We start from the raw sequence: 24,853 nt of genomic DNA, 5'->3' as shown, positions 1-24,853 counted from the left end.
GTTTGAAACATAGATTCAGTTTAAAAAGATTTGTGAATCTATAAAGCTGTCCAACGTGATCTTTAACTTATTGATTAAAACCATACCCAAGCTAGTTTCCAGCCACCTGAAATGCCCTCTTTCCTTTCCCACTCCCGGACTGAGCGGTGGTGACCCAACTGAGCTCTGACTCAACCCAACTTCATAATCTTTGCTCAGGCTCTGAAGAAAAGTACAGAGCTGTGAAAAATTGTAGAGTAGAGCCACGCACCATAAGTACAATCTCAGGCAGAGGTAAGACTGCTGAGATGAGGTGGTTAATAGGTCAAGGACTCAGAAGGAGAAGGATCAACATGTATTCAGTGCAATACAAAAAGTGATGGGATGCAGCCCTTCTGTATCTGACAAACGGCTGCTCAGTCAGCAAAGTCTGCTCAGGCATTGTATCAGGCTGATACAAATACTAATACTTTGCATAGTATCTCATTACTTCTATTTATCTGTATTATATAGTCAGTGACGAGCAGCTGTCTGTACTTCAAACTTGTGTTGACTTCGGGATCTCTTTCTGCGTGGTAGGCATGATTACAGCACTACAGAAACACAGGTTATATTTCTGTTGTCAAATATTCACTGCAGGATTTCAAACCCCAAGTAACATAATCCAAATTAAGAATGTAACAACAGTGCAACATTTCAAATACTTCGAGAATATCACAGATCCTTTCCAGTTTTGGTGCAGATATTGAAAGATAAGTCTGTGTTCAAAGAAATTATATGTTACTGCACAATAGACATTATTTATAAACAAGTGCGTTAACTCATGAATAAAAACTGAAACTTAAATGCATATAAATCAGTGTGTATATATTTCATGGCATGTAACAATTATCATAGTAAGCAATAGTTTAATATTAAAATTCTTAGTACATGAAAATATATAATACACCCATACCCATTTATTCCCATTGTGCCCCATAACACTGGACATTTTGAAGTGATAGATGAAAACTGAAGGCCATACGAATATAATATTTTTAGCTTTAGGCTCATGAAATTATTTAACTGTATTATCAGTGACAGTTAAAAACAGGGATTCCTTTTTAGAATCATAGTCCATACTTACAAGAATATTTAGCTCCATACACTTAAAGACTGCTATCTTTTCTACAGGAAGAAAATTATTTTCTTTCAATAATCTATTCTCTACAAAATTTTGCCTACTTTTTTTTTTTATTATTATTTTTACATACCATAAGAAGGTATAGTACCAAATACAAAGAAAATTTGAAGTCTTCAGAATGGAAGCATAATTCTACTGCTTTAAAAAACATCTATTAAAACAACAAATACCTTTCAGAAGTAATTTTCTAAAACATTCGCATAGTTTCTTCAATTGTTTCTACCTCACTGAGGAACAAAGCTTTATATCCATATAAAATTTCCCTGAATTAAAGCTAAGGAGATTTCTCAATCAGAAGCTAGGAATTATAGGAACACTAAAGAAATAAGATTTAGAGGAGCTGAAATTTCTTTTGAAAACTCAGTTACTCCTATACTTCCACTTACAAACACAAGAAGAACCTGATGTCCTTCACACTGTCAGTTGTTGTTACTTTCAGAAGGACCTTCACAGCCTTGATGGATGCCTGTTCCAGTGCTATACCACTGTCACTGAGAAGAGTTTTCTCTTATATCTAATCAGAATTTCCTTTAACGTAATTTGTGTTTATTTCTTCATACTTGTGTGCTTCTCTGAGAAGAGTTTGGCTTTGTCTCCTCTTTAGCCATTAGATGGTTGAAGAGAACAATTAGATTCTTCTCACAGCCTCTTCCTATCCAGACTGAACAAACTGAGCTCTCCCATCCTTTTCTTGTACGTTCTATGCACCAGACCCAGTCACTGTTGTGTGCACCGTCAGCTTGGTTATCCTCTACCCAACACACTTTGGATACTGGGGAACCTAGGACTGGGAAACTGGACACAGTAATCATGGGGCAATCTCACAGGGGTTGAGCAGATATCCTTCAGAATGCTGCCTTGGCTGTTATTAGTGCAGCCCAGTTTGCTATTAGCCTTTACCATTTGAAAGGCACATTTGACTCACATGCAATTTGTTCTCCACTCAGTAACGCTCTTTCTTGGCTGGACTGTGTGCAGCTGGAACTGCTTCACCTTTCATTTTGTCTAGGTGCAGGAACTCCTCCTGCCTGCTGTCCCTGAACTTCATGAGGTTCCTCTCAGCCCATTTCTCCTGTCTACTGAGATCTCTCTGAATGGCAAATGTCTAATGCATCCTCTGTTCTGGCCAGTCTGGTGCTATACCAAATCTTGCTGACATTGCCCTCTATCTGATCATTCTAGTTATTAATAAAGATGTTAAACAACATTAGCACCAGTATCAACTCTGTAGAAACACCTCAATTAGCTTGCCACAAGCTACTGGATTTTGAATTGCTGGCCACTACCCCTTAAGTCTGGTGGTCCAGCCAGTGTCCCACTCATCTGGTATTCCGTCCCTCCATTCTCTTTCTCTCTTGGTTGGCTACAAGACTGAGGATTTGTGCTGAAAGCTTTGCTAGAATAAAGGCAAATGACACTTACTGATTTCCTCTCATCCACAGAGCTAGTCATCTCATCACAGAAAGCTGTCAGGTGGCAAGGCACATTTTACCCTTTGTAAATTGATCCGTGTCTTTGTAATCATGTCCCTTGGTCTTTCATTAGACTTGACAAGGTTTCCCAGAGGCACCTACCAGGTGTTTCCATTTGTTAGCTTCCTACCTAATCTTGACCCCCAGGTTCTCACTTGGTCTGTCACCCCCTCCACAGAAACAGCCTGCAGTATTTAAGCTGCTCCTTTGAATAGTGTGATCCTTCCCTGCCTAGCCTTCCTACAGAGCCTGTAAAGAACTGACTTTCAAATTCATTTTAACATAGTGCTTACTGTAATCATTATGGATTGAAAGAATTGGACTTTATTCATCAAACTCATAATTTTCTGCTACTGAGGTGTTTGTCTTGATCAGACAGATGGGCATGAGAAAATTCAGAGCAGTAGTTTCAGATAGATACAATATCTGTAAACTTTCACAAATAATATAATCAGTGCATTTTCCCTTTTTGTTCATCCTCTTCCTATCTGTGCCTGTGTATGTGCATGTGTGGGACAGCAAGCTAGAGTGGTGATTCAGGTTTTTGTTTCTTTTAAACTGGGAAAACTGATTTGATAGAAACATTTTGCTTCAGTCTCTCTACCATGGTAATTTGAAGAATACCAACATCCTGAGCTATGACGCTGTATTTAAATGCAGGAAGTGGAGTTGATTGTATTAGTTATGTGCTGTTTCTAGTTCATGCTTTAAAGAAAAGTAGGAGGCTTTAATCATGTGGAGTTGAGAACACAGTTTGCAGCCACTGAAAAGAGCCCTGAATATAGCACTAGTCATGGAGTACACAATGACTGTCCTGTAATCAAAGTGAAATTACTCAGGGGATAGGCCAAGAGAAGATCAGTAGCAACAGGGAGTCAGAAGGATTTTACCATCCAGGATGATGTGACTGTATCTGTTCTGACTTAAAAACACATCATATGCACTGATTCACCAAATTCTCAAAAAAGTTGCCTAGATATTTGTGGACTTGTTATAGGGAACACTGATAAATTGATGATAGCAGTTCATGATATTTCCAGTTGTGCGTAAGTTAACAAATGCATGCAAAAAAATTATAGATGATCTATAAAATGTCTGCCTACTATGTCTTTCAAACAGCACTGCCTCTTATTTGTCACACTCTAGTTACCCACATATATAACATATCTAAGTCTGAGACTGGATCAGAAGAAATAGCTTTCTGGAAGATAAAAATAATTACTTTCTTCCTAGCTCTGCCCTTTGACCTCTTCTGTAGTCTTAAATAGGACATTTAATTACTCTTGACCAAGCTTTTCCCAGCTATGAAACAACTGTAACAAAACTGATTTAAATTGGTCAAAGTTTTAAGAGAGATGATCCTTGGTGAGAACTTCATAATCTATAAGTAAGAAGTTTTAAAATTTCACATACCTGACTTGCAGGGTGGGCTCAATTCAGTAGTAATTAACACATGAAAGAGAGAGTCCCTTCTTAAGTTAGGTAGCATACAAAGGGCTACCAGGCTTTGTAATCATATTTAAAAAATGCGAAGAGACCTTTATGAGCATATTCACAATTCTGGAGATGCAAAATTAATCCAAACCTATCATCAAAAGAGAGAATTTTACTGAGTGTAGTGAATTGAGTGGTCCTCTTTTCCCCATTCCTCGTGCACTTTCCTTTAAGCCCTGTTCCTTATCTATATACTATTACATTATTCTGGTGATGTTCCACGTGGGCTGTCAACCTCATAACTGCTGCTCCCTGTGCAGACCTTTTTCCTGCCATTGACTAGGAGCAGTGCTTTCAGCTGAGCTGTCTCTGTGCTTTGAAGAAAAGGCATCACACTGACAGCTGCAGTGACAGATTGGAATAGATGGAATCAAACTTGAATAGCTTTTGAAAAAAAAAAAAAAAGAGTGGAAGATTTTTTTAAATCCTTTTTAAAGGACTTGAGCACAATAGACCTCGCTTCTGCAAATATATATATGTCATTGTTCTGCTTGCAACAAGCCAGAGAGTCTATTTGCTTTTCCACCAAAAGCACAACTAAAAACAAGATACACTGAAACCACTTGAAATCTGCAGCAAGAGAACAAAAAGGGACACGGTCTAGATCAGGAATGTTTACTCTGCTACCAAATTCTCTTCAAGTGTATGGCATGACTCACACCTCTTAGACAAGATGAACCTTTTCACTACCACAAGTACAAGCATTATCCTGGTTGACTGATTTTACTTACAGCATTCATAAAGTTACAGCTTATCCACATTATATAGAATTTCTTTCTTTTTGCAGCATTCGTAACTCCTCATTTTTTCTGATCCTATCATGCTGTGCTGAATTCAACATTGGAACAGGAAATGACTTGCACAGGTATATGGTAACTATTTTATAAACAACAAATACAACACATTACTCCTTGACTAGAAAACACTAAAACAAGGACGTGATCATTTTGAAACTATTCATCTGTACTTATTTCTAGCTGTGGTTTTAATTTCATAGAATCATAGAATGATTTGGATTGGAAAGGACCATGAAGGTTATCTAGCCCAACCCTCCTGCAGTGAGCAGGGATGTCTTAAACTAGACTGGATTGCTCAAAGACCCATCCAACCTGACCTTGAATTCGACTTCATAGAATCATAAAATGGTTTGGATTGGAAAGGACCTTAAAGATCACCCAGATCTACTCTCCTGCCATGGGCAGGGACACCTCCCACTGGATCAGGTTGCTCAAAGCCTCATCCAGCCTGGCCTTGAACACCTCCAGAGATGGGGCATGCATAACTTCTCTGGGCAACCTGTGCCAGTGCCTCACCACTCAGAGTGAAAAATTTCTTCCTAAATCTAATCCAAATCTCCACTCTTTCAGCTTAAAAACTTTGACTCAGAATTTTCAATTGTTTGTTTTCCTGTTAAGGAATCACTATAATTATCTATATTATTACATTTAAGTAAATGCAAAACAAAGAAATGGTAAAATTTAAAGTAATACCGTAGTATATGTATTACTATTTCAATTCATTGTTATGAAGTGATACCGCTGAAAACCTAAGAGCTAAGCCAATTTATTTTATACTATGAAATGACCAAAACAGGTAGCATCTTAACAATCTTAATGACATTCTGCTACATCTATCAAATCCACACATAACTGAAATTAATGGTAAAATATTGATCTGCTTCAACAGAGACAAAATTGAAGGTAATACATTTCAACTCAATGTTAGTTTTTTTTTTTTTCTTCTGGCAGGTTTTATAGAGCATACATGCATTTAGCCAGTAGTTTCACGAAAGCAATAACAAGCAAAAATAATTTAAAATCAATTAAACACATTCATATTCTGCTTGGCTATTGTTTTGTATCTTATTTTTAAAGCACATTAGATAAATATCCAGAAATTAAAAATCCAGAGGAAACAAAAATTGCAACACAAAATGCTTATGTTATCCACAGACTTGTTAAAAATGGCAAACAGTCTTGTTGACCTGAGCATTCCCATTTTTTCCTAAATATTAACAATTTAATTTTTCTGCAGTTTGCCTAAGCATTAGCTTTATCAACCATGGATTGGTGCAGATTTTTTATAACACAGTTTAATACTCAAGAAGAGCTGCACAACCAAAAGAATAGGAAAATAATCTCAAATAGCTGTCAAGTTCTTTTATCCTGAAAATATATTAATTTATTGCACGACTCAGGAGTGTAAACTGCTTTATATATTCATATAGAAATACTTTTTTACTCTAACTGGGTTTTAACATTTTACAGAAACAAGACGAGTGTGTGTATACATATGTGTTTATACAAACCCCCATACATATATAAACACGCACATACACATGTATACACATACTAGGACAAAAGCACACACCCAGTTTTCACGTACTTGATCCAGCTACAGTCTACAAATACATGAATCAGCCTTCAAAGAGTCATATAATAGAATCATAGAATGGTTAGGGTTGGAAGGGACTTTAAAGTCATTCTATCCCTGTACTCAGTGCTGGTGAGGGTGCACCTAAAACACTGTGTTCTGTTTTGGGCCCTTCACTACAAGAAAGACATTGATGTCCTGGAGTGTGTCCAGAGAAGATCGACAAAGCTGCTGAAGGGGCTGGAGAACAAGTCATACAAAGAGTGTCTGAGGGAACTGGAGTTGCTTAGCCTAGAGAAGAGAAGGCTGAGGAGAGACCTTATCACTAGGTAACAAGTTGGGTGCTGATCTCTTCTCCCAAGTGACAGATGATAGGATGAGAGGGAATGGCCTCAATCTGAGCCAGAGGAGGTTCAGGTTGGACATTAGGAAAAATTTCTTCCCTGAAAGGATGATCAGGCACTGGAACAGGCTGCCCACGAAGGTGATTGGGTCACCAACCCTTGAGGTATTTAAAAGATGGGTAGATGAAGAGCTTAGGTATATGATTTATTAGCGGACAGGTACAGTTGATGATCTCAAAGTTTTTTTCCAACCTAATGATTCTATGATTCTATAATTAAAGATTATCCAGTCCTGATATCCCTGCCATGGGCAGAGACACATTCCACTGAGTCAGGCTGATCTTGTTGTGTACAAAGATAAAATTCCTTTCCTCCTGCCTCTTCAAAGGTTAATTTTGAGTCACCCACAGCATGACTTTTTACTTTTAAAATTATGGTACACAAAGCCCACAAAGCAGTTATCCAGTATCTGTTACCATTTTACAGCCTGAGCTACCTGTATCTTGAGTGTAACATTCTTTCCTGAGTGGAGAGTTTTATAACTATCTTCTCAAAACTAAAGAAACAAATGGTCTAAAAATCACAATGCAGATGAAGACAAGAATAAAAAAAGTGAATGCAAAACTAACTGCTTGACAAGAGCAGAAGAGACTCACTGGTGTGATAGCAAAACTCTCCATAGAGAGGAAAGAATAAGAAATACAGAAGAATCTTTAGAGTTTTAGAAAGGTTCTCAGACATAACAGAAGTAGTATTATCACCAATGATCCTGTTTCAGCACTGAAGTGATCAGGAGAAGGGTAGAGCCTTACTGTGGTCCATAAAATGCATCGACTTAACTCATTAATTCTGGCTAAGTATATACAGCAGTAAAGCTATTTTGCCAAACGCTTTCATTTAATTAATGCATATTTAATAGTATTTAGGAAGAACTTAAAGAATGAAATTTGATTTTGAATATCTGCAAAAACCTCAAAGTTAAATTGGGGTGTACCATAGCAAAGAGGGTTTTGATTTTTATGTCGGTAAACTTCAAACTTAACATCTTCTGGAAAAGTTTTAATTGATGTCCCAGAGTGTCCCTTCATGTCCCAGAATCACTATGTGATGAGTAAAATTAATAAAATTATTCCAAATACATTTCTTGTTGACAGCTTGTTTCAAACTTTAAATCATTGCAGGATGACTGCACTCAGAGTATGTTATTTCAAAATGCAAGAAACACTGGTGTGTAAAGCGAAGTGATCCAAGGGTTCATGATGTCAAGCATTTTACAAGGGTTTGCCTCCTGCGGCATAAAATGCACTTCTCAATGGAGTTGCACTATTACACATATTACAACTATTTAGTATTTTACTGTTGGGCTTGCCAATCATTTTTTATCTCAAGTTTCTAACTGAGGTCCTTCTGTCTAAGAGACTGGGTGCTCCGTGGGCGATGTGTAGGATAGTGTATGTTAAAACTGCCCTTTTCCATAATTTTACAGATTGTAACACCCAGCAGGAACATCACACGCTGACAAGCTTAGCAAGGACTCCTCATAAATCTATGTAATACCATCAGGTTTGAAAAGAGAGAATGTTCCCTTTAGGATGGTGAAATGCTGCTTAGATTGATAGGTGACAGAAATACACACATATTTTCTTTTAGTTTTTTTTATGACCAATTTCCCTCATAATTTAAAGATGTGCACAGAAGGGAAACAGAGGTGTCTGGAGTGAAGCTAAGCCTAGTAAAGAGCTGTTTTACCTAACTGTTAGTTTAAGTCTCTGTCTTCCTTGTTACTCAATACTTAGAATCACATAATCTTAGAATCACTAGGTTGGAAAAGACCTCTTAGATCATTGAGTCCAGCCATTCTTATCTGCCACTAAACCATGTCCCTGAGTACTTCGTCTATCCGTCTTTTAAATACTTCCAGGATGGTGACTCAACCACCCCCATGGGCAGCCTGTTCCTGTGCCCAATGATCCTTTCCATGAAAAATTTCTTCCCAATTATCCAGTCTGAACCTCCCCTGGCGCAGCTAGAGGCCATTCCCCCTTGTCCTATCACCTGTCACTTGGGAGAAGAGGACAGCATCCTCCTCTCTGCAGCCTCCTTTCAGACAGCTGTAGAGAGCAATAAGGTCTCCCCTCAGCCTCCTCTTCTCAAGGCTAAACAACCCCAGTTCCCTCAGCCGCTCCTCGTAAGACTTTTCTCCAGCCCCTTCACCAATTTCATTGTCTTTCTGTGGACATGCTCCAGAACCTCAACATCCTTCTTGGAGCAAGGGGCCCAGAACTGAACACAGTATTCGAGGTGTGGTCTCACCAGTGCCGAGTACAGGGGCAGAATAACCTCCCTGGACCTGCTGGTCACACCGTTTCTGATACAAGCCAAGATGCAAGCCACTTAATGAGAAAATGTTTATGTCAATGGGCAGTAAAGTTAAATTCCCCAAGTCAAGTCTGCTTTGACAAAAGCACATGCCTTCTTCTGGAATTTCACTGTAAAACAGATATTTGTTCAGTATCCTTTATATGTTCATGTTTTGCAAAAGCTATTTTCTGGTAAATCTACAAATCATGTATTGGAGATGAGACAGCAACAGCAGAAGAAAGAAAAAGAACAAGGTCTTTCATTATAAAAGAAAACGTTGACTTGAGCAGAGAGGCAACAAAGCAATAGTGGAAGCAGTACTGCAGCCACAAGAAAAGTTAATTTATTGTGTAAAAATAGAAACACATAAACTAGGAGCTGATTATTGCTCATAGAGGAGCTTGCCAGGGAAAGGGAAAGCCACATCTTCTTCCGCTAACATACAGTCTATTGTTGTCAACCCCTTAAGTCTTGGAACTAACATTTACCAAAAAAACCTTCAAAACACAAAATTAATGCAACATGGACCACAGGTTTGCAGAAAAATAAAACCATGTAAAGCAACTGAACTCAAGACAAATAGTAAAAGCAACTCTAATATGTGTCACTGCTTGAGTAAAGAAAATGCCTAGGGCCCCTGTGTCTGTGAAACACAAAAAGCATGACTGGAAACTAACAGCAAAAATTACAGTTTTTCAAGCAACTCATACCGGATCTTAAAAACACACCACATTTAGATCAAAGCTGTAGGCTCAGAAAAAAACGAAAGCAATTCCTATCAACAAATAATCAAGGGAACAGTATCCCCATGAACCTGATTAAACTAGATAAAGGGTGCAAGCAGATGTATCGATTCTAAGGAGACAAACTTATGAAGTTAGACTGAAAACAAAAAGAAGAAATGTAAAGAAAAATATTTGATGTTACAAATGATGTTGAGAAACACTTCAAATCAAATTTTTACTATTTTTAACACAGGAATATTTTTCAATTTCATGCCAAGGGCAGGCAAGCAGATTTTATACACAGATATAGCTGTGTGGCAATTCCATCAAACTATACTGTCATCTCCCTAGAGGAGAGATAAAAGCCCTGTTGCCTAAAACACTTTGTATAAACGTAGACTAACCACTAAAATTCATACTATAGGCAGTACTCACATTCTGGCAGATGGGCAACATAACCTATGAGGTCTTTCCTCCTCTTTACATTTTAATTTTCTGTCATTTCTGTCATTTCATGTTGTTTTTGATAGAATTGGATGCAGAAACATTGAGTGAAAAACTATTATCTTAAACTGAATTAAAATAGATGGGGGTAATTTTAACAGTAACTTATCCAGCAGCAAATAAGATGGCATTTTTACTGACAATGCAGTCACAAAATGTAACACAAACCAGCGAGTTGAAACATGACTATTCTTAGATTACAGATTATCTTTTATCTACTGATTTCAAGATATATTTTCTACTATGTAAGACAGAAAAAAATCAAAATCCTAGGATGCTACTATTTATATACATTAACAACAGTGACCTGGGCAGGACTAGGAGAGTTCTGTGCTCTGTGGATTTACTCTGTGAATGTGTATAACTAAAAGCCACTTATCCCACAAAATTAAGCAACCTTCCTTATACACAGAGACATTAACCTCTCACTGTGACTGCATTGAACAATGAATGTAACAATCACAGAGGCATAAAACCTAAACGCTGTCAGAACTGTTGTACCAAGATTGAAAGGATGGGTTGCAAATCAATTAGAGGAACTTTAAATGTCACAACAACCTCTCATGCATTTACATGATTCCCCAAACACTGGAACATTTAATGGTTCATAAGGTCCAGGCAGCCTCTTTGTATAATAACAATCATAATAACAACAATAACAATACTAACCAGCTGCAGGATGTCTGTCTCTAATATGATGATGCTTTATTTCTCTGTTTTTAATGGAAAACCTCCATGAGAGGACTCCCAGAAACAAACTTTTATTAATGTTACAAAGGAAAAAGAAAACATTTCCTGACAATGAATTAGAAGTGGAAGTTATTCTCTATACATCAGCTGACAGGAGAGAACACCTGGAAAAACACTAAGCAATAGCATCTAGAAATACAAGAACTGTAAGGCAGGATGTAGACAGAGTAACAGCACTGGAATCAAAGAATGCAGTCCTCAAAATATTCAGCTTTAGGTACTTAAATTTCCTTTCTGTCTGTACAACGTTTCAGCCTAGGAAAACAACTCAGCACCTGTCTCACACAGCTGACATTCTCAGACACAGGGCAGCCTTTACCAAAGAACTCTTTGGACAGATCCACTCTCCTCCTACCCCTGGCTTTTTAGGCACCAATTCCACCCTCCAAATGTAATGGAAAATTTTCAGCATAACCCCCTCAACAAGTAAACCATGTTGCCTGGCAGAAATATCACCTTTACCATTCTCAGCCTGTTGTAAATCCTGTCTTTCGCCATAGGACGTCTGGGGAAAATTAACACCTAATCTGATGGTCCTTTGCAAAAGCTAACCAACTTCACAGGCAGGTGCACCGATTCTGAGCGACTGCAGACCTGACCCTGATACTAAATAAATGTTTGGTTGAGAGGACAAGAAATGGGAACATCATGTGCTTCAGAGGAACAGGAGAAAAAATGACATAGAAAATATTTCAGCAAGAACACAGAATCTGTGGGAGCCACCAGGTTTTTTAGGACAGCCATAACAAGGAGAAAGAAAGAGACTCCAAAGTTAAAGTCAACCCATCCTTCACATGCTACTGCATGCTTTGTGACACATTTTGAAATGTCTTCTTTGATTATAATAGAAGCTCTCTACTCATACACAAATAGCATCTTTTGCTATCAGCCCATCTGGTTTTGAAGGCACTTAGTTTTGCTCGCTTATTAGGTCAATACTGAGCTGATAGAGTTAATACTTAGATAATTTTTCAGACTGTTGATAATATACTTTTCAGTGTTGGTAAGATACTTAAGAGTTAAGAGATATATATTTTCTGCACAATAATACTTTATATATAATATATATACAATATTAATTTAAAGGCAGCCCATTAAATTTATATTTCACCTGAAATTAAGATACATGGAAGAAAGGAAGATACTCACTACTTTACTTTCCAGCACCTCTGTCTGACTTACTTAATTGGGTCACCAAAAGAATCATTCTGCATATGCTACAGCATATGGGAAAATAAATATTCCCAGTGCACATGACACTAATATCAGTAAAATGCTTTTCAAAATAATTGAAAGTAAAATATGATTAAAATTAGTAATGCATATTGAGGTAAAGACAGAAGAGATCAGTCAAGTAGTTTTGTTTTATACACAATATACAATAACATATTACTATATGTCACTTGGTAATAAGTAGTAATACCCATATGTTCAATTTGTATTTCTTAAATACAGTTGGTAAATATTTCTTCATTTAAAAGCTATATCTCAATTACATAATTTCCTGGAAATAAGAATCACATGTAATGTAGCTATCTCTTTTTTCTACTCTTAAAGTAATAATAAAATAGAAAAGTTGGCACTAGCTTTTAACTCCAGATATATGGAACTATGCATTTTCTCCCCAGAAACACCAGCTGTTACTATATGCTGTTCTTTCCCACTCGTCCATTCATCAGTAAGAAACAAAGAATACCTATGGTAGGTAGTCTGAGGTCATTCGGCTCGTGTAGAAGTTCACTTTAATCCATCCAAACCCCACACCCCCTCCCCTCCCTCTAAAGAAGCATAACCCTCAAAAATTAAATTTAATGCTTTATTCTATAAATATGTTACAGTTTTCCTTACCGAGACAAAAGAATCAAATGAATCTCGTTCCCTATTCTCAATAGCTGAAATTGTTTTCAACCAGTAGAGATAGCTTGAAATATCAGACATTTCAGCATGCTCCATACCAAAAGCTGTGAGATTAGTAGGACTGAGGTGAGAGAGACGTGCAAAAGGAGGGCTTCGGCTATGTTATATAAAGTTCTTAATTAGATCCTTGGTACAAATTGCTATCCTAAGAATAAAAAGTTAATCAAAATAGGCTCACTGGAAGGATGGGAGGACTAGATTAGAGCCAAACCAGCTGTTTTACTTCGGGATAATCGTGCAACTGCTTAACTAGATGGTGTTCCACTATGCAGAAGTGAAAATACGTATCTGAACGTTAAAATGTTCCCTTTCTGTTATTTAGGACTAAATTGTTCACAGCTGCTTTTCCTAAGCGTAACTCAGAAGATCTCCCTATATTTCTATTCCAATGCAACAAGCACCTAGATCTCAGTTCCCCTTACATTCACAGCCAAAATACGTTCATGAAAAGATGGAAAATCCCAGAGAAGAGATTGAAAACTACATAGCACTGGGAACAGGGGTAGGAAACAAGTGGCCCCTAAAGACTGTGCTCTTCCCTGTGTATTAAACTTTTACTTTTTGTTTCCTAGTAACAATTCATTTTAGAAATCCAAATACTCATGGTCAAAGTTAACTGAAAAACAATGTCAGAAGGATCAAAAATATTTGAAAATTCAAATCAAGTTTAATAAATAATTCTCATTAAAAAAAAAAAAAAAAAAAAGAAGACATTAAAAAACCTAAAGGCTTGCCTGCTTTAGAACAACATATCTTATTTCAAAAACAAAAACATTTTTCACGGTACAGCAGTACATTTTTTATATGAATTTCTTAAAGAAATTGGTATAAAATTATTCAAAGAAAAAGTTATATAGCCTAAGGTAAAACCTCCTTCTTTTCTGAGAAAACCAATATCTGAAAAGACCAAAAGAAGCCTTTCAATGAAACCTGTGTAGTATTGCAGATTGGAGGTGAAGAAAGGGATACTGAGAGTGGCTTCTCCCTTCCTCCCATGCTCCTACTATTGCTTTGCTTAATGAGGAAATTATGCACTAACTTAAATGTTGCAAAAATACATCAGTATTAACTAAAATGCAATATCCTGCAGAGCATATTTCAGAAAATATCTAATTTGACCAAATGAACAGGGTCATTTACTGGAAATTCTGACATATGTGAACTGCATATAGCAAGGAGCATGTAACTCGTCCTTTCCTTTAAAAGTCTGCATGAGCATTCAGTATGTTATTTAGTGTAATGTCTTGAATACACCTTTGCTTTCATGGTCCTTTTACTATTCAGTTGTTTATGTCATCTCACAATGTGGTCACTACCATTTGCTCTTCAGAAAAGTGGAAGCCTTAAAAATGGGAGCATAAATAATTATCTAATTCTTCATCAATTTGAATAGCTAACGATTATAGTATTATCTCTGAGAACATAAAATAGATCCCTTATTATGAAAATGGTTACGGCTGGTTTGTTCACTACATTTCTTAACGAGCTCATAAAAGAAAGTTCAATTTAGAGAGTATGTTGTCTTGTAAATGCAATCCAAATGGACCATCACAGACACAGCTGAGCCCATCTGCCTAGCTGGTGGCACCTCTGTGAAAATGTATTTAATAAAGGACAGAAGATGCTGAGGAAGAATGAGGGAACAACAAGAACAGAGTGGGAGGAGGTGTAACTTGAGGGCATTTCCTCTCATCACATCACCTATCACTTTTGAGAAGAGACCAACACCCACCTTGCTACAAACTCTTTTCAGGTAGTTGTAGAGAGTGATAAGGTCTCCCCTCAGCATCCTCTTCTCTAGATTAAACAACCATAGTTCCCTCAGCTGCTCCTCATAATTCATGTGCTTCAGACCCTTCCCCAGCTCTCTTGCCCTTCTCTGGATGCGCTCCAGCCTCTTGATGTCCTTCTTGTAGTGAGGGGCCCAACACTGAACACAGTATGTGAGATGTGACCTCACCAATGCTGAATGCAGGGGGACGGTCCTTTCCTTACTCCTACTGGCCATACCATGGCTGATACAAGCCAGGATACTGCTGGCCTTGTTGACCACCCAGGCATATTGCTGGCTTATGTTCAGCTGTCTGTCTACCACCACTCTCAGGTCTTTTTCCACTGAGCAGCTTTCCAGCCACTCTTCCCCAAGCCGGTAGTGTTACATGGGGTTGTTTTGACCCAAGTGCAGGGCCCCGTAAGAAGGAAGGAGCAGTGGAACAGAAATGTGAGAAGGAAGGAGATGCAGCGAAAAAATACTACATTCTGATTCCAGCCTCCTCCTTTTTCTGTTATCTCACCAAAGGATTAGTTCGACTTGTAGTGATAACGAGGGAACAGAGGTGTCTGGAGTGAAGCTGAGCCTGGGAAAGTGGGAAGAGAGCTTTTTTCCCTCTTTTTTGTTTCTCAGCTAGATGATTTTAAGGTTCCTTCCAATTCAAACCATTGGACTATGATTCCAATGAGTAATAGACTATAATATTAGACTGTGATTCTATGAGTAATTGGCAATAATTTAAGTGAAATTCCCAAACTGAGACTGTTTTTCCTGTGGCAGTAATTGGTGAGCAACTTCCCTATTTTTATTTCAGTTCGTGAGTTTCTTGCTCCCGTTTCTCCTCTGTTTTCTCCTCTTTTCTCCCATTCTATGCTCCAGGGGCAGTGGGTGAGCAGCTGGTGGGTGCTTGGCTGCCAGCTGGGGCCAACTCACCTCAACTTGACCTACCATATCTCCAGATAAAGCACTTTCCAGGAGACTTTCCAGCATATTTACAAAATGATCTTATAGAACACCTAAAGCTTTTCCAGTATTTCTGGAAAACTACTACCAGATATGTAACACCTCAGGTCAAGGCACTGATAACCTGAGCAACCTGATCTAGTTGATGATGTCCCTACTCACAGCAGGGGGCTGGAATCGGATGATCTTTAAGGTCCCTTCCAACCTAAACCATTCTTTGATTCTATGATTCTATGACAAGACATGAATAAAGAACTTACTGTGCATAAAGATCAAAGTATCACCAAAGCTGATGCAACTATGTCAAATAAAAGCTCAAGTGTCCCAGGTACCCCCGTATATTTTATAGGGAAAATAGTATTCCAGGGTCCTTTATGCTGCACGTGTGTAAGAACACTTGCAAAGCATATTTACAAAGCATATTTATTTCTATGAAAACAGTACTGCTATCAATCAAGTAAATGTTAAATTACTCAACCAGAAAGATTACTTATTATAATTTGATATAAAAGATCAGTTGGGAATACCCCGCTATGTCTCCAGCAGAGAATTTTGGAAGTTTCTTAAGTGCACCTCACACTTTTACATCTCTCCAACTGATTACTGCCCTCAGGACTAAGATGTAGGGGTTGAAAATGCACCCTCCGTTTTATGTACAATCCACAAAATATTTTTTAACATTTCTCCTTCAGCCTACCTAGTCTGGAATTGAATGAACGTTGATCTAACTCACAAATGTATCAGAGAACAAAAGAATTGTATAGCTGTTCCATCTGAGGCACTTTAAGAAATGTCAAGCCATCAGGCTGTAATAACATCTGGAGAAAGCACAGACAGGATCAGTTTTGCTTTGATCACTTTTCTTGCCTCTGGTTATTTGTTGAACACCAACTAATACTATTAATACTAATATAAACAAAACCAAGCTCCTTTATCCCTCATCAACCTGCCACCAAATATTTTTGAAGTGGCAATTCTGTTCCCTTCTGCATTTTGCTCTTTTGCTGGATTTATGGAAATCTCAAGTGCAAGAGGTAACATGATGAAATAGAAACTGGCAGAAAGTACATTAAAGTTATTATCACCTGGGGACAAATCCTGGCAAGTGAACCACAAGAAAAAAAGGAGTTCCATCTGGAAATAAGACAAAGAGCATAAAGGTAAACCCAGTTATTCCACTACTGTTTTGGCAGTCATTCAAAAATGTGAAAATACAGATGAGGTATAAAAAAATTATGTAGGAGTAATGGGGCTTTTCAAAAAGAAGACAGAAAGAGGTAAAGGTGAGAAGGAAAACAGGTACTGAATTTCTCCAGGACCAAAACATGTTTTGAAAGGGCATTTCATAAAATGAACAAAAGGCAACCTCTTGGTTAGACATGACAAGGGCCGCCATCAGGAGATACAAGGACCCAAAAATTATGGATTTGGAGAGCTTTTTAGTTTTTGGCTGTTCAGCAAAATATTTCTGCAATTCTGCATTTTCATCCACTGCAAAGAGCTGATTCATTCCTTTCTGTATTCTCCGTATGATTAATGCAATGTTTTATTTCTTGGCACAAGAACTAGTTTAGCTGACAGACAGCAACTAGTGCTTAAAACCAAAACAACTAGGAGCGATAACCTAAATTTTCAGCACGAATTATTTAAAGAGTAACGTATGAGTTCCAAGTTTGTGCTGACTACATAGACTTAAATCCATCTCAATAGAACCAGAAGATCCGCTGAGAATACTGCCCTGGCAACTCAAAGAAAAAAGAACAACAAAAGGCAGTATTTCTACAAATTTATGTCCGCAGAAGAGATCAAATTACTACCATTTTTGTACTTGCAATGCCTCAGCAACCTAATAAATGCCCCAGAGACAACTGCAGTATATCATGAATCTGCTCATTCTGTGTGGTACAGCTACATATCATATATTACACAAAAGGTACCTTGTAAAATTCAACAAACTGGTATTGCAATATCTCCTCATATTTCTGTAGGCTTTCACTTCTCTAAAATCATCAAATGTTTGAATAATAATGATTAAAAATTATAGTAGAATCACAGAATAGTTAGGGTTGGAAGGGACCTTAAAGATCATCTGTTTCCAAACCCCTGCAATGGGCAGGGACACCTCCTACTAGATCAGGCTGCCCAAGACCCCATCCAACCTGGCCTTGAACACCTCCAGGGATGAAGCATCCACAACTTCCCTGAGCAACCTGTTCAAGTGTCTCACCACTAGATATTAGAAATTTCTTCCTAATATCTAGCCTAAATCTGCCCCTCTCTGGTTTATACCCTAAATAATAGTGATAGTAATAGCAATAGCAATAGCAATAGCAATAGCAATAGCAATAGCAATAGCAATAGCAATAGCAATAGTAATAGCAATAGCAATAGCAATAGCAATAGCAATAGCAATAGCAATAGCAATAGTAATAGCAATAGCAATAGTAATAGTAATAGCAATAGCAATAGCAATAGCAATAGTAATAGTAATAGCAATAGCAATAGCAATAGCAATAGTAATAGCAATAGCAATAGTAATAGTAATAGCAATAGCAATAGCAATAGCAATAGTAATAGTAATAGCAATAGCAATAGCAATAGCAATAGCAATAGTAATAGTAATAGCAATAGCAATAGCAATAGCAATAGCAATAGTAATAGTAATAGCAATAGCAATAGCAATAGCAATAGCAATAGTAATAGTAATAGCAATAGCAATAGCAATAGCAATAGCAATAGCAATAGCAATAGCAATAACAATAATAGTAATAATTATTGAAAACTAAATTATTAAAAACAATAATAATAATTGAAAACACGTATGAGTTGCTAAGTTGTTGAAAATCCTATAGACCTGGTTGTTCAGAAATGTCCTTCAGCACAAGAAGGACATGGAGCTGGACTATGAAAATGATCCAAAGACTGGAGCACCTTATATATGAGGTCAAGCTGAGAGTGCTGGGGTTCTTCAGCCCGGAGAAGAGAATGCCCTGGGGATACCTTATAGCAGAATTCAGTACTTAAACAGGGCCTACAGGAAAGATGGGGATGCACTTTTTACAAAGGCATGTAGTGATAGGACTAGCAGGAATGGCTGCAGATCTGAGAGGGGCAGATTTAGAATAGACATAAGGAGGAATTTTTTCATGAGAGTGGTGAGGCACTGGAACAGGTTGCCCAGGGAAGTTGTGGATGTCCCTGGAAGTGTTCAAAGCCAGGTTGGATGGGGCCTTGGGCAGCCTGATCTAGTGGGATGTCCCTGCCCATGGCAGGGGGAGTGGAACTAGATGATCTTTAAGGTCCCTTCCAACCCAAACTATTCTATGATTATGATTCTATGATTCTATGATTCTATGATTCTATGATATACACATATCTAATGAGTAAAACTGATGATGATCAAACTGCTTATATTATTTATTTTTAAATAACTCCATATCCTAAGAATTAAAAAAAAATAAAAAATAAAAGGCCTTTCTTTGCCCATCATTTGAAAATGTGAGCTGAATATCCGTCCTGTTTTGGTTTGTGCACAGCTGCATAAAATATTGTTTACCTACAAATGTATTAAAACATGAATGTATGGAGGTCTTGTACACTATAAATGGGCATGCTCAGTGTTACACTTTTTCCATTTTTACACACACAATTAAATAATAGAAAACAATTAATGCAGTACAAGTGAAACATTTTGCTGGTGGAGAAGAAATACCAGCTAGCTAAGAAAAGTGCTGTATGGAGGCACACGGAAGATGTATCTTTCAGTACTACTTAGTGTAAGTTTTAATAAATGTGTTTGGTTGCTTTGGTTTTGTTGGTTGGTTGTTTTTTGTTTTTTTTTTTAAATTATGTCTTACTAACACAAAGTGTTGCTGGAAAATAAAACGGTAGAGGTGTGGTTTTTTTCTACAAGCTCAAAGCACTTGCCTCTAAACTTATGCTGGAGCAAGTCCAGGGTGTACAAAGACTGAAGACCATTCAGAGCATGATAGCAAACATGACACACCAGCTCCAGGGAAAATGAGAGCAGGACTCTCATTTTTTTTACCACTTTCTTATTGAATACCTATATAAGAATTTTGGGGTTTTCTTGCCAAAGGTCACTTGGTCTTTTGAGTCACTCTGACTAACTGTGGTCTCACAGAGCTAAATTCAACCACAACAACCGACAATTGATTTCTATACTCACAACTGCAAGATGGACAGATTTCATAAATTCATAGAATTATCAAGGTTAGAAAAGACCTCTAAGATCATCCACTCCAACTATCAGTGCAACACTACCATGCCTGCTAAGCCATATCCTGAAGAGCCACATCTACAGGTTTTTGAATCCTTTCAGGGATTGGGACTCCACTACTTCCCTGGCCAGCCAGTTCCAATGCTTTACCACTCTTTCAGTGGAGAAAATTTTCATAATATCCTACCTAAACCTCCCCTGGTGCAAGTTGAGAGTATTTCCTCTTATCTCTCATTTTGAGAGAACTTACATGTGTCCATTGAACAGAAAGTTAGAACAGAAAAGGAAATGGAACAAGGTGTTCTCACAACTTCTCATTTCCTAAGTGAAATGTGATTTTTTCTGAGTCCTTTATGCGTTAGGCACAAGGATGCTTCAAGTGCTGTTGTGTTGTCAAACTTAAATCAGGCACATTAGGTAGTCTAGCCCACACGTGGGTGCCCTTGAAAGAAGCAGCTGCGTTCTTGGACTTGCCACATGCTTCTGTTCTCAGCCTTATGCTGGCACTAGAAGCTGTGCTAGTGGACACCAAGTTGGGCCATGAAATAGGTCTCTAAAACACCTTTTTTTTTGTGGTTTAACTTTCTGACATAGCAGTTCCCTGACTGATCTCAGAGCGCACTCATACAATGTTAAACAATGAAGGAAGAAAAGCATAAGGCCGAGAGCCTACTCTTCTGACAGCCATTCTTAAGCGGGACAAAGATGAATTTCTCATCCACAAAGGTGTCAAAATCACATATTTCACAAAACAGATCCTATAGCATGAAGAAAAGTAAGAAAAGCTTAGACCTTATTTGCATTTTCAATGAATATTTAATGTACTCAGTCATCAGGTGAGCCATGACTTCAACATAAGAACTTGGACAGACCAACAGATGGATAAATGGCAAATATTTCTGTGGTTGTAAATTAAACAAATACCAGTTCAGTATGGAGGAATCATTTACCAGAATTTAAACAGAAAACAAAGTAAACAGTCTTAAAAGACTGTATTTAACTATTTCTTTTCATATCTGAGTGCAGTGTAGCTGCTCTACAGTGTCAATAACTGGAAGTCTATGGCACTAATCCATCCTGATTTCATTTGAAATGCATAATGAAAATTATTTTTCTGATGTTCTATTTGACCAATTATATGAGCAATTTAAGCTGCAGAAGTAACCTTTTTCTGCTTGTACAACTACTTAACCAGAAACGTAAAACTCCATATTACAAGTACAATGTGTCTAAAACAACACCAGATGTTACTTTACTAAATTGGATTTTGTACTAGATTCATAGCTGGCTCCTATGACTTAAAAGAAAGCTAATCCCAGAATTGGAATATACAAAAAAAGATTATTTTGTTTGCTTTTCTGATGTTCATTTTAGATATTACAGAATCTGTATTTTGAATACATAAAGAAGTCCTTTTTGATCCCTGTATTTCTCTCAAAATAATAGGAGTTTTTGAAATAAGATGACTATTGAGCCAATTCATTGGATTAACTGCTGTAATTTGTAAAAAATACTCATACAAAAAAAGTAAACAAATGCATGTTATTTAATTTATGAACTCTATTGTAACAATCTATGGCTTATTTCAAAGCAAACACTGTTCTTAATATCAAAGTAATTTAATCCATAATTCTTTTTTAGCTTTATTTTTATTACCCTTCATCCAAAAGCCACATGCAGACATGAGGAAACAGAGATCTAAATTGGCAAACTCTGTAAATCCTGTCAGTAGTGCAACCGGAAACTCCCGTTAGGGTTTTCTGTAGGGAACTCTGACATACTCTCAATTGATTCAAAAACCGTGGAACAGTAGAGAGAATAATTAAAAAGACAAAAAAATACATCAATTTTCAGCTTGTGTTGTCAAGTCACACCAAATAGATGAGACAAATCCTATCTCAATGTTAGACAGCGCTCAGCACCCAGCTGCAAACTGTTCTGTATCATCTTTCACTTATTTGGTTTTTATTAGACCAACACCTTCTACTTCAGTTGCTGTAATGGGTTTGCATCTTTGAATGAATAATTAAAATGCAGTGGAACACTATACAGAAAGCACAAGGAGGGTAGCTAGTCTTATCCCTGTCATCCTAGGAAAGCCATAAGGCAACTTCTTTTTTTTTTTCTTTTCCCGTAGTCCAGAGAGCAGTTGGTCTCTCAGTCCTGTTGACATGCCACAAAACAGTTCCAGCAACTTATAACCTCACGAGTCAGCATACAAGATGGGAAAATTACAATACTGTTGTTGTCATGTACCACCAGAGTAATACAGGACAAGATCAAAGACTTTCTTGTGTTGTAAACTCCTGTGATGGTAAGCAGCTTGTCAGGTGAGAATCCCTGGGTATTCCTTGGAGTGGGTTATGTGGCAGATTATAGAAAAAGTTAAAAAAGAAAGAAAAAGTTTTTTAATCCCTTTGGCCTATGCAGTTGTGGTCCTATGGAAATGCCCTTCTATTCTCAAATATGGCGAAGAGGCTATCCGTGGATGAAAATACATGCCAAGAATTAAGATATTTATAAATATCAGGACTATCAGAGCACATGTGCATTTGTGGCTAATTACCAATGCTACAAACAACCCTCTTCCAAAATCTACAATTCCCTGCCCACCATACCTGCTTTCATCCCCCCTGAAAATCCCAGAAGTCAAATTATATGTCAAGGGGAGAAAATGTTCTTGGCTTTTGAGGCATCTAGGAGGAGAAGCTTTGAAACATGAGATTAATTGAATGCAAAACTAAATATAATGCAACAAATAATGCAAATTAAACATTAACACATTTATAACTTAACCATAATCAGGGGGCAAAATATGTGTAGATAAATCATTACAATCATTGGTTAGTACAGTGCATAGCATAAATTTTTCATTTTCAGTACTTATGTGAAAATATATAGAATATCTTGAATACAAATACTTTCATGACGAGAGTAACCAAGCCTATTTCTCAACTGTGTTTACTGCTACTTAAAACTACATATTATACAAAATATGAACACTAATGAAAGAACTGATGCATTAATAGAAGGAGACAGAATATTATACAACAAAAGAAAAGAATATCCAGTTTTCTTTTACTCCCAATGGCCTTTGCAAAGCAATGCAACAATCCTGACAGAGCTAGCTGAATACCCCTTTGAGACATCATGGAAAATCTGGAACAAATGACACATCCCTAGGTTCCTGAGTTTGGAGAGCACAAAGCCTTGTGACTTGGACTGAGATTTGGGCTTGTTCAGCCTACAGATGAGAAGACTGTGGGGAGATCTTATAGAAGGGGGCCTGCAGAAAAGGTGGGGAGGGATTGCAGGTGTAGGACAAGGGGTAATGGTTTTAAGCTGAAAGAAGGGAGATTTAGGTTAGATATTAGGAAGAAATTTTCTACTGTGAGAGTGGTGAGGCAGTGGCCCAGGTTGCCCAGAGAAGCTGTGGATGCCCCATCTCTGGAGGTGTTGAAGGCCAGATTGGATGAGGCTTTGATCAACCTGATCCAGCGGAAGGTGTCCCTGGCCATGGCAGGGCGTTAGAACTGGATAATCTTTAAGGTTCCTTCCTACCCAAACCATCATATGATTCTGCTACTCTGTGTTAAGTTTCTAGTCTTTTCATTACACATCATGTCCATCTGTTCAAATAGGAATTACATAAGCAGCCTTTACACGAAGAAACTCTAATTACCTGGAACTACTCTGTAATGTCCCATATTATTTCTGAGTGGGAATATTCCCTACATTGATAACAAGATTGCAGACTTCAATGATGGGAACTCAGAGGCCACCACTGCTAATTTATGACCAAACATAACCAAACATAACAGAAATTATATGAATTCTGTATCAATAATGCTTTCCTGGTTTTGGTAGAAGAAATAGGTTAAACATGAATGTAAAAGAATTATGTTTTCTAAAACAGTTGTGCTGGGAGAGAGTCAGATGTGAAAGTCATCCAGAATGCTATGGAATTCTCATGGTCCTGTCAATCAGTGGGACTGGATTCAGGAATCAGAACAATACTATTCGTCTTCTGAAAGAACACACTAACAGCTTTTGTATTTCTCCTTTGAAACATCATCAGTAATCTGTGCATCTCTCACTTAGAAGATATGCAAATGAGTTTATTTCAATAAATGCAGTACAACGATCAATTGAAGACATGACGCTGAACATAGAATCGTAGAATGGTTTGGATTGGAAGGAACTTTGAAGTTCATCCAGTTCCAACCCCCCAATAAGTGATTCTAAAACTTAGGAGCCCTTGCCTAAATCCACTGGTAAAAGCACATAATCATGAGAATGGAATATGAAGCAGATATAACCACTTTCTATCACTGAAAACAGCCCAGCTACTATCTCTGTTATATCCTTCTTAATATTGTCAGAATGACATTAAACCTTTAGCTCTTCACTGAGGACACCTAGCCCTACATAGCCTTGAACATTGTAAAAAGTAGAATTTTAAAAGCCAAATAAGCAACATTATTTGGGTCTGCTTTAACAGCTATTTTACTGGCACTTGAACATACTAAATTAGAGTGAAAAGATCTCCCTTAGCCTACTAAAACAGCTCAATGTACTTCCATTGCCAGGAGTGACTTGAGAGAAGAATGGCCAGCGCACGTGGGAATCTGTGAACCTGAAAGGAGTAATCTAAGCTTTCAAAAACACAATCAATGACAAATCATTTCTTTACATTGTTAGAAGAGACTCTCTTTCTTGGAATAGACCTGTTTCAGCACCATAGCAGAATGCCTTGAAGCTAGCTCTCGCCTCACCT

General features: G+C 37.5%; 1 protein-coding gene across 32 annotated transcripts in view; it reads right to left on the bottom strand.

Annotated features, from left to right (window-relative positions):
- DLG2 (discs large MAGUK scaffold protein 2) overlaps positions 1-24,853 on the bottom strand; it is a 1,074,248-nt gene that overhangs the window by 429,256 nt on the left and 620,139 nt on the right. The window lies entirely within an intron of this gene.

The sequence above is a fragment of the Cuculus canorus genome, chromosome 1 (assembly GCF_017976375.1).
Source record: "Cuculus canorus isolate bCucCan1 chromosome 1, bCucCan1.pri, whole genome shotgun sequence".
NCBI lineage: Eukaryota > Metazoa > Chordata > Aves > Cuculiformes > Cuculidae > Cuculus > Cuculus canorus.
Note: the sequence above shows the minus strand (reverse complement) of the source record. Positions and strands in the feature narration are given on the sequence as shown.